This window comes from Notamacropus eugenii, chromosome 5, assembly GCF_028372415.1.
Source record: "Notamacropus eugenii isolate mMacEug1 chromosome 5, mMacEug1.pri_v2, whole genome shotgun sequence".
Classification (NCBI taxonomy): domain Eukaryota; kingdom Metazoa; phylum Chordata; class Mammalia; order Diprotodontia; family Macropodidae; genus Notamacropus; species Notamacropus eugenii.
In genome coordinates, this window is record NC_092876.1 from 397,870,766 (window position 1) to 397,880,363 (window position 9,598).

At 35.7% G+C, this 9,598-nt stretch overlaps 1 non-coding gene across 1 annotated transcript; it reads right to left on the bottom strand.

Moving 5' to 3' along the window:
- Positions 1–503: 503 nt before the first annotated feature.
- On the bottom strand, positions 504–610 carry LOC140509451 (U6 spliceosomal RNA). The gene has a single exon (XR_011968764.1). It is a non-coding gene; the product is annotated as a U6 spliceosomal RNA (small nuclear RNA).
- Positions 611–9,598: the final 8,988 nt, after the last annotated feature.

The following is a 9,598-nucleotide window of genomic DNA, read 5'->3' on the forward strand; positions in this document are numbered from 1 at the left end:
CAATTTTTGTAAATGTTCCATGTACCACTGAGAAAAAGGTATATTCCTTTCTATTCCCATTTAATTTTCTCCAAAGATCTATCATATCTACCTTATCCAGAGTTTTATTTACCTCCTTAACCTCTTTCTTGTTTATTTTGAGGTTGGATTTATCGAGTTCAGAGAGGGGGAGGTTGAGGTCCCCCACTAGTATAGTTTTGCTATCAATTTCTTCCTTCAACTCCCCCAACCTCTCCTCTAAGAATCTGGATGCTATACCACTTGGAGCATACATGTTTAGTAATGATATTGCTTCATTGTCTATGGTGCCTTTTAGTAGGATATAGTTTCCATCCTTATCCCTTTTGATTAGATCTATTTCTGCTTTTGCTTTGTCTGAGATTAGGATTGCTACTCCTGCCTTTCTTACATGAGCTGAGGCACAATATATTCTGCTCCATCCTTTGACCTTTATCCTATGTGTATCCCCCCGTTTCAAATGTGTTTCTTGTAAGCAGCATATTAAAAATATGGAACGCTTCACGAATTTGCGTGTCATCCTTGCGCAGGGGCCATGCTAATCTTCTCTGTATCGTTCCAATTTTAGTATATGTGCTGCCGAAGCGAGCACCTAAGCCTATTTTCTATCAGAATCTACCACAAGGAAACTCAATATTTTGATTTTGTTAGTTTTTCAGAGTATTACTGAGTTCTAGCTTGTGCATTTAAAAAAAGGAGATATTGTTTAAATGGCCTGCTGAATTAAGTTACAAAGCTTTCCATTACATAACTGTTATTGTGCTCTATTGCTATCTCTGGACCAAGTGTCTTAGTCCCTAGTGATGAAGCATGCTAGAAATGCCATTTTTCAGAAGAATCCAAGATGAATTCAATTTTAAGCTTAGTTGTATATTTCCTTTGGGAGCAAGAAGGAACCTTAGAAACAATACAAGTTCACTTCCCAAAGAACAATTTGAGAAAAGGTTCATAGTGGAAGAAAGAAAAAATCATACTCAGCGTGGTGACAGTCTCTTGGGAATAATCTCTGATCTATGAATTTTAGATTCTAAGCTCTGGTATCTGTCTCCTCTCTAAAACTTGAATCATTCCCTCTAATCACTTTCTACCCCCCAAAACACATCTACCTACATTTTTACTGTGAAACATCAAAGTAACAATGAGTTATTCTACCAACAAAAGTAGGAAGTAGAATGGTATAGTAGAAGGAACATGGGACCTGATATCAGAGGACCAGAGCTCATAGTTAGCTCTGTCTCTTACTACCTGTGTGGCTGAACAAATCTCTACTTTTTTCATCCTCTTTTTGGTCATTTGTAGGGATCTGATGATCTACTATGCCATAAGATCTCAAGCAAATCATTTTTCCTGCTTAGGATCAGAAAGATAGACCAAGAAAGGGACCTTAGACATGAACAAGGCCAACTCCTTTACTTTACAATTCAAAAACTGATATCCAAAGAGGTTTCTTGTTTCTTGTCCCAAATCATGTGGGTCATATTGTCAGAGTTCTGAATCAAGTTTTCTGAATAAAGAGTCAGTGTTCATTATACTGTATCATGCTGCCTTTTTATGTACCTTTTCTTCAGACCTCAGCTTCCTCATTTGTAAAATGAAGGGATCAGATCATATTATATTGCATATTCCTTTGAATTTTATGATCTTATGATTTAAAAAAAACTCTAAATTCAGTCAAGCCATTTTGTATATAGACATGGTCCTAATAAAATCCAAATCAAAAGTGTTTATGAAATCTTGTAATTTTATTACACTTGCAAGATCCCCTGAAGCATTGTATTAGCCACCACACTAGCACATGGGGTAGACCACTAACATAGGTTCTTTCATCTGCTTTTCTAAAGAAAAGACAACTTTAAAGGGGTCAACAATCTTACTTTAATTACAGATAAGTAGAAAAAAGTGAGTATAGAAAATGCAAGCAGAGCAATTGCCACAGAGATTCAACAGACTTCAACTCTCTGAACAAAGCAATACAACCACCTAGATGCACCACAGGACAGATAGAGCACCAGTATCTGAGTAGTCAGGGGGCTCTTAACAAACAGCTACTCAGAGTACCATCCAGGAAATCAAAAGGTCCTTCTCATAAGTGAACCCCCAAAGAAAATTGCCCTACTCCCAAAATATATAATAAAGACTTGACCCTTGATTGTCTCAGAGACAGTAGGCATGAAACCTACCTGATTCAGAACAGCTGTGAATTATCAGGGTTCAAAGGAGATCAATCCTTCAGATGTTCACAATTTATCCTGAGCCTGGGAAACAGAACTCAAAAAAGAAAGCAACAAATATCTCACCTTGCTTGCCCTTACAAGCATTTTCCTCCTAAAAAGCATGTGATATTTGTAGTATGTGAATTATCTCCATCTTACAGATGAATCTCAGACAGGTGATGACTATGATCATGGAACTAGTGAAGTCATCAGACTTTAACTGAGGCTTCTTGATGTCCATATTGTCCCTTTCTCATTAATTTCAAGCTGATGAGGGTCATGAGACCATAATGACTTGTATCTATTTTAAATTTGTATTGTTTCTCATGTCACATATTTGACATAATATATGTGATGCCAAGTGATTTCTCCACTTTTCTAAAGAATGAAAAATTATGAATATCACTGATGACCTCTGCAAGATATCTTCATAATGATGGGTTTGTGGAGATATGTCTTTCATGGTAATGTAGTCCTTGGAAAACAAAAAGGAAAATTCTTCCTCTACTATAATATCCTGGATCTCATAAACAACAGGAAGAATGAAATGCAAAGCTGGAAATTTCTCTGGGCATTTAAACTAAAAGGAATTGACTAACATTGTTCTAATGTCCAAATAAGGGAAGAATATTTAAAAATGAATCACTCTGCTTTGGAAATAGTGCCAGAGATATCAGAGATGGAAGTGACAAAGAAAAGATGACAGGCAGTCTTCTAGGAGAAGACACTTTAATAGAACCATAAACTCTCTGGTAACTATTCCATTCAAATATTTTACAATAGATTTATCTGCTGTCAAGAGATGGTCAGGAGGTGAATATGGTACATCAAGAATCCATCCCATACCCTAAGACTAAAAAATGCTCCATGGATGGTAATCATCCACCAGCATGGTCTTTGGGTATTACTTCTTGGGCATAAGTACAATAAAAGGGAGAATGCAGGAGAGAGTGAGAAAAATTGAAAAATTCAGACCCTAGAACATGATGGGATAAGTGTAACTTTTACTTTGAGTTTTAATTCTGTAAAGACTATTCAATTGATTTATGATTCATTACTCCATTGGGGTCACTCTAGAAATTTGGTAAACAGATTAGGCTCCTGGGAAAATTAGTACTAAAAGCAATTTGATACACTATAATTCTGAGAGAAGCAATTCATATTGTTAGAGAGAGCTGCGAAAAGTAATTAAGAATGGCTGTTATCTGAGCAAACTTCTGTGACAGTGAGTTGGTTAGTTAAGACTAGTTAAGAGAGGAGTTACAGGTACATGTATTGAAAGTAAGTTGGTGAAACTTGAACAATTTCTCTTCAAGGCAGAAATAGAAATTTCCATTTATATAGCTTTCTAAGGTTTGCAAAGCACTTTCTTCACAGGACAGGCAGTTAAAATATTATCCAATATAGCATTTATTAAGCACTTCAAAGTACTTTACTAAGCACTGGGCATACAGGTACAAGCCAGCAAAACAGCCTCAAGAATCTTATCTTCTAATGGGAATGGTAGCATATAAAGAAGAGGCTGTAGTGGGGGGATGGGAAATGTGCTAAATAGCATGATGGGAAAGGTTAGGAGGTGATGTGGAAGCCTGGAAAAGTCAGACTATGGTGAGAATTCATCTATCAGATGAATTCAGGTATTCTAGATGAGCAATCCAAGTTTCCAGTGCGTAGGAGGTAGAGATGATGGCTTGGGAGTGGACTGTCAGTTTAGAGACTGAAAACTGGAAGGGACCAGATTAAAGATTATCTTTAAAGACAATCTGCTGCAATCCTTTATTTTAAAGAGGAAGTGAGGGCCTATAAAAATTAAGAGGTTTGCACATGATCAAACAGCTATTGAATAGGAGAAAGAGGATTAAAATCTAGGTGTCCAGATTCCCAGTCTGTTGTCCTTTCTATATTACATCATAATGATGGTCTTCATCTTAATGTTTAATTTTCTTTATAAAAAATATGCAAATTACCATTTACCTAATAAAAATTACCATCTTTCTCAGGATGTTACTTACTTGGGACAATAAGTGCCCTGAATAGTAGAGGTTTATAGTAAGCCCTGTGACTTGATGCTGTGATGCTAAATGCAATACATGAGACTTCCTTTGTATCACTTACATATGAAAAGAGACATTCTGTGATGTGAACCTAGCAATTCCACAATCCAAGAGACAGGTGCATATTTTGAAATGATATACTTATAAATGTGAAGGAAAAGCCATTGGTATAAAATTAAAAGCTCAGACACATGTATGTGGGGTATGATAGCTGTATAATATATAATGTTTGTAATTCTAAGTATGTTTCTTTAATTTCTTACTAGGCATAAGTTTTTTATGTTCTTCAGTAAGGTATTTGATTTAGTATATTGTATTAAATAGGTGATAAGAATGTCATATAAGATTTGTTTGATTTTTTTAAACTGTCATTAAAATGATTGATAATTTGGGATACAGTATGAGAACATGCATGATTAAAATTGAGACTCTCTATAAATTAAAGAGGTTTATTTTAGCCATGATATGTAAGGTTACCAGAACAACCTCACTGCCAAGCTTTAAATCTATAGAATAAGGAGCAAGCAATACCACCAAAAGATACTAACATTGAACCAATGTATCATTACAAATAACTATAAACTATAATACATTATCATACAAATTGTAAACCTAATAAAGGCCAAGTTTTGTACTACAATTAAATACTCATAACAATTTTGTGTCCTGCATTATAGGCATAGGTAAAAATAATCTCTCTCACCTCTAGCCCATAATGAGTAAATTAAACACACTCATTCTGTCTAATTCTACAATCTTTAAATAACAAAGCAATCATTAGCTGTAATACCCTGGTTATTGCTGTGAAATTAGGTTCATTGCATCATGTTAATAAATGAATAATTCTCAGGATCTGAACAGAGCCCTTAAGTGACCTGCAGAGGTGGATAGTAGTGATGAGGGAGTTTTGGCTCCAAACCCTAAGATTCTCTGACCTTCCTTTTGGCTGCCTTGTTCGTCTAGAGAAGATGTTTCTACCAGAAGATACTTAGAAGGAAGGGGCATAATAAGAGACAAGTGAAGATCTTTGAAATCTAGGGAGACTAGCCTGGTCCATTAGGGCTGAGCTGGTAGATCTGAACTGCATTACTTTAACGAATAGGAAAAAATATCTCTATCAGTATGAAAGGAAGTCACAAATGGCATAGCCTTTCCTTGGAGACCATGGTTCCAAGCTATGTTAACCCTTCTACCTGAATCTTGTAACCAATCCTTGGACTAAGGATGGAACCTCTACATAATTTACCTTGGTTTCATAGAGACTGACTCAGTCATCCTGGCCATGTTCTCATTCATCCATCTATCTGTTCATCCATCCATTCATCCACTCATCCATTCAACATGCATTCATTAAGTACCTACAATTTTCCAGATGCTTGAGTTAAAAAGCAAAAAGAAAACTAGCTCTCCCTTCTCATGCTAACATTATACTTGAGGAAACAAAATGTACATAGGAAATCAAATATAGAGGTTATAGAAAATATTTCCCAGAGAGAGGCTACTAACAACTGTAGGGATCATTAGTTGGCTTCCTGTAGGATATAGCACTTAAACCAAGCATTATAGGAAGTTAGAGGTTGTATGAGGTGAATGTGATGGGGGAGAAAGAGTCTTCTAGGCTTGGGCTTTCCTGACTCAAATTAGCATCCTTGGTGCCCTTCACTTCCACCTAGTCCATCTCACTTATTAAGTAGAAACTTCATTTTCTTGCATCCTCATTCTTTATAAACTATATGGAATTCTATATGAAGTGTACATTATATATATATATATATGTACACACATACGTATGTATAAAATTGTGAGCTTATACATATTTAAAATAAAATAAAATGTCATATCCTGCAAAAGACAGCAGGCACAAAGTCAAACTAATTTTATTTCTTATTCAAACTCACAATTGGGCCTCTGTATGGAGAGCAAACAGTTAAGGCTGTGGATGGAATTTTCACAGCAACACCCATGCATTCCCCAGATAACTTTAAGGCTGCATAGATTTTTAAAAAAGGTAAACTTGTGGCAAGATGAGCAGTGCGATTTGGAGCGAATGGGGAGCAAAAGGATAAGGTCTATCTTGAGGAGAATTTCCATAATTCTCTGACCTTTTTTTTTTCCTTGTTGGCTCTCCTGTGCTCTCCTAGGGAAGATTTGTTTGATTTTGTTTTTATTTTTGTTTCTTCCCCTTTTTCATAGCTTTGACATTTAAATATAGAAGGAAATCATTGCTCAGCAGAGAAGTCTGATGTCATCATGAATGCCTAAGTAAAAACAAATGTGTCACTGTTTAGAAAAATCAAAATGAAAATGCCTTTAATATAGAAGGATGCTTCAAAAATACATCTATGCAAAATCTCTTTTAATGAACAATAATAATAATACAATTTATTCTACTGTATAAATTTAAATGAAGTTTTTTAGTTAAGGTTTCCAAAGTTTATTACTAAAGAATATATCATCCTTGTTTTACAGATGTGAAAACTGAGGCACAGCAAATTCAAATGACTCAGAAACATAGAGCAATCTCAGCATAACATTGGTCAAACCAGGTCAACATCTTGTGCCCATGCTAAAATTTACCATCTCATCTGAGTCCTCTTTCTGAAATGCCCATTTTGAAAGAGAAGTGGGATGGTAGGAAGAGCCAATGATGGGGTTTTTCATCTGAAGTGCTCTCATATATTTTGAACAATTACCTTTAAAAAAAAATTAGCGAGAAGACTTGCAATCTCTTTCATCATCTTGTTGATTTCTTTGTTAGCATCACAGCTTGTGCATTTCTTGACAGAAACAGAAAGCTTTCTCGCTTTGGGATGCTGTGCATGTGCAGATGTATTAAGGAGACTGAATTACCTCTCACCCCCAGAGAGGGTGATATCCCTCCAAATCAGAGTGGCAGCGATTGGCAGGCAATACACACAATTTGCATCGCAACTGCCTGCACCTTGTCTGACCTATGTATGAATACTTCAATTTGCATGATCCCAACTGCTTGCCCAAACATTTCAGAGATTGTATCTATATATAAAAAAATGGTAATTATACTCCTGCTGCCTGATGGTTACCCCAGCTTCTCCTTCTTCCAGAAAGCTTGATCCCTTTAGCAAGTGGCAAACACAGCTAGCTGGAGGGGAAAGAAAGAGTTAATAAAGCCCAAGGTAACTTTATTCCCTTAACTACACGTGAAAGAAATAAAAGAGAGAAAATGCTCCTCTTCCCTCAGCCTCCCTCCCCTCCTTGCAGTAAATTAGCTCCCCCCTCCCTTTGTTTGTTATTACAGTCATGGTTCAAAGCCCTCTACAAAAACAAGGTCCCACTTTATTATAGGACAGTCAGGTTCAGCGCACAGCTTGCAATAAAGAAATTAGCAAACCAGAAGCTGCAATTCTGTAGAAACACTCAAAAACGAAGAGGATTTAAAGTGACAAGATCCAATTAAATTTAATTACCCGAGCTGTATTTTCATTTTAACTGACACTTTTTATTAGGGAGTCTCATGCACTAAAGCTAGAAACCTGGACCAAATTGCATCCCAGTAATACAGTTATCTTATGCAAAATTCTGAGTATCTAATTTTCTAAAACGAAATTAGAGACAAGGGGTTTGTAAAAGGTTTTCTTTGTTTGATATTCTTAGACATTGTTTTCAATGTACTCACAATACAGTATTATCTTCATCAAACTAAGTTGGCATGTGCTCAATAAAACTTATTCAGAAAGAATCCCATAACAGCATTGTTTATTTTCTCTTTTCTTAAATGCCTGTGCACTGTTGACAACAAAGGGAATTGTCTTAACTGTTTTCCTTTTGAAAGTCTTTCTGTCTACTTCTATTAATTTTGATAATGTGACAGCTCAGCAAAAGGCAAAATTGACATTTTCTTAACACCTAGAATAGTCCTTGCTCACCTCAAACTGTGAAGTCAAAAAATTACTCAATTAGTAAAAAAAAAAAAAAAGGACATTTCAAGCTCATATAAATGAGAATGATAGCTCATATTTTTATAGAGCTTTATAGGTAGTAAACCAGTTTCCACACATTATCTCATTTGAACCTCACAACAACCTTTTGGGGTAGGTGCTGTTATTATCCCCATTTTATTGCTGAGGAAACTGAGACTTCAGAGGCTAAGTGATGTCCCAGGGGAGGAGGGCATCCTATAGCTAATAAGTGCTTGAATCTCGATTTGGACTTCTGAGTTCAGTGCTTTCTACACGATAGCACACTACCTTGAAGTAAACTTCAACAGTCTTTGTTTTGTTATTTTTTTTAAGGTTTGAGTGTAGACATCTGTTAGAGCTGTCTCACCATTTGAAAAGAGAAGTATAATCGAGTGAGGCTGCATTTCCAATATAGAATGCCAGTTTAATAGAGACTGCTATTGAGCAGCACAGCTATGAAATTAAAGTCTGCTCGCATAATTGGAAATAAGTAATTCTGTAATGTTTCCATATTTATAAACAATGAAAAGTGTTGGAGTATAAGTGCAAGTAGGTGTTTCCATTTGTAATTCTGATGGGGAGACATGGAAAGAACTGTTGGAAAATATTTTCATCTGTTTGGAGCAAATGCTTATAAATTACAAGCATGGTAATCATAGACTTGTCGTGATTTATCAGATAATTCTAATTTACTTATGTGGGAAAGAGCTATAATCCTGGGAGATAATTCTACTATGATCTATGTATGCTCGCTCTAAGAATTTGAACTTTTGAACTAAATATTGCTAAGAACAAATTTTCAGCGGGATTTAAACATTTAGAATACAAAACATCTCTAACTGTCCACATAGTGAAAAGTCACGTGGACAACAGATGGAAATTATTCTCAGTCCAATTCAAATGAGGACCTCTCCCGTGTGGAATAGGAAAATGGTGATACCACAGAAGACAGTTTTGCATTTTAAGTTACCCACAGAACCCAAATTTCCCATTGGTATGAAAATGGCATTTCTTGTCTTTTCTTTTTCTTTTCTCCTTCGGTGATAAATACTAAGTCAATACAAGGGAAGGGAAATACAAGAATCAACTCATTTCTAAAACTGTGTATAGGTAAAAAAAGGGTGTGTGTGTGTGTGTGTAAAAAGGAGATAGCACATACAAACTGAAATATTGCTTGACAATGTTGAAAAATGCGTATGTGCCCACACTATTAAGGATAAACATCTGGTAGCTCGATCAGTCTCATGGCCTTTTAGCGTCACTGTGAGATATTTTCATTTGGTAGATAAAATGGCATCGTAAGTCAAAAGAGAAAAGGGTATTTTAAATACACAAAATAAAAGACAAATAATTACAAAGGAAATTGGTTATATTA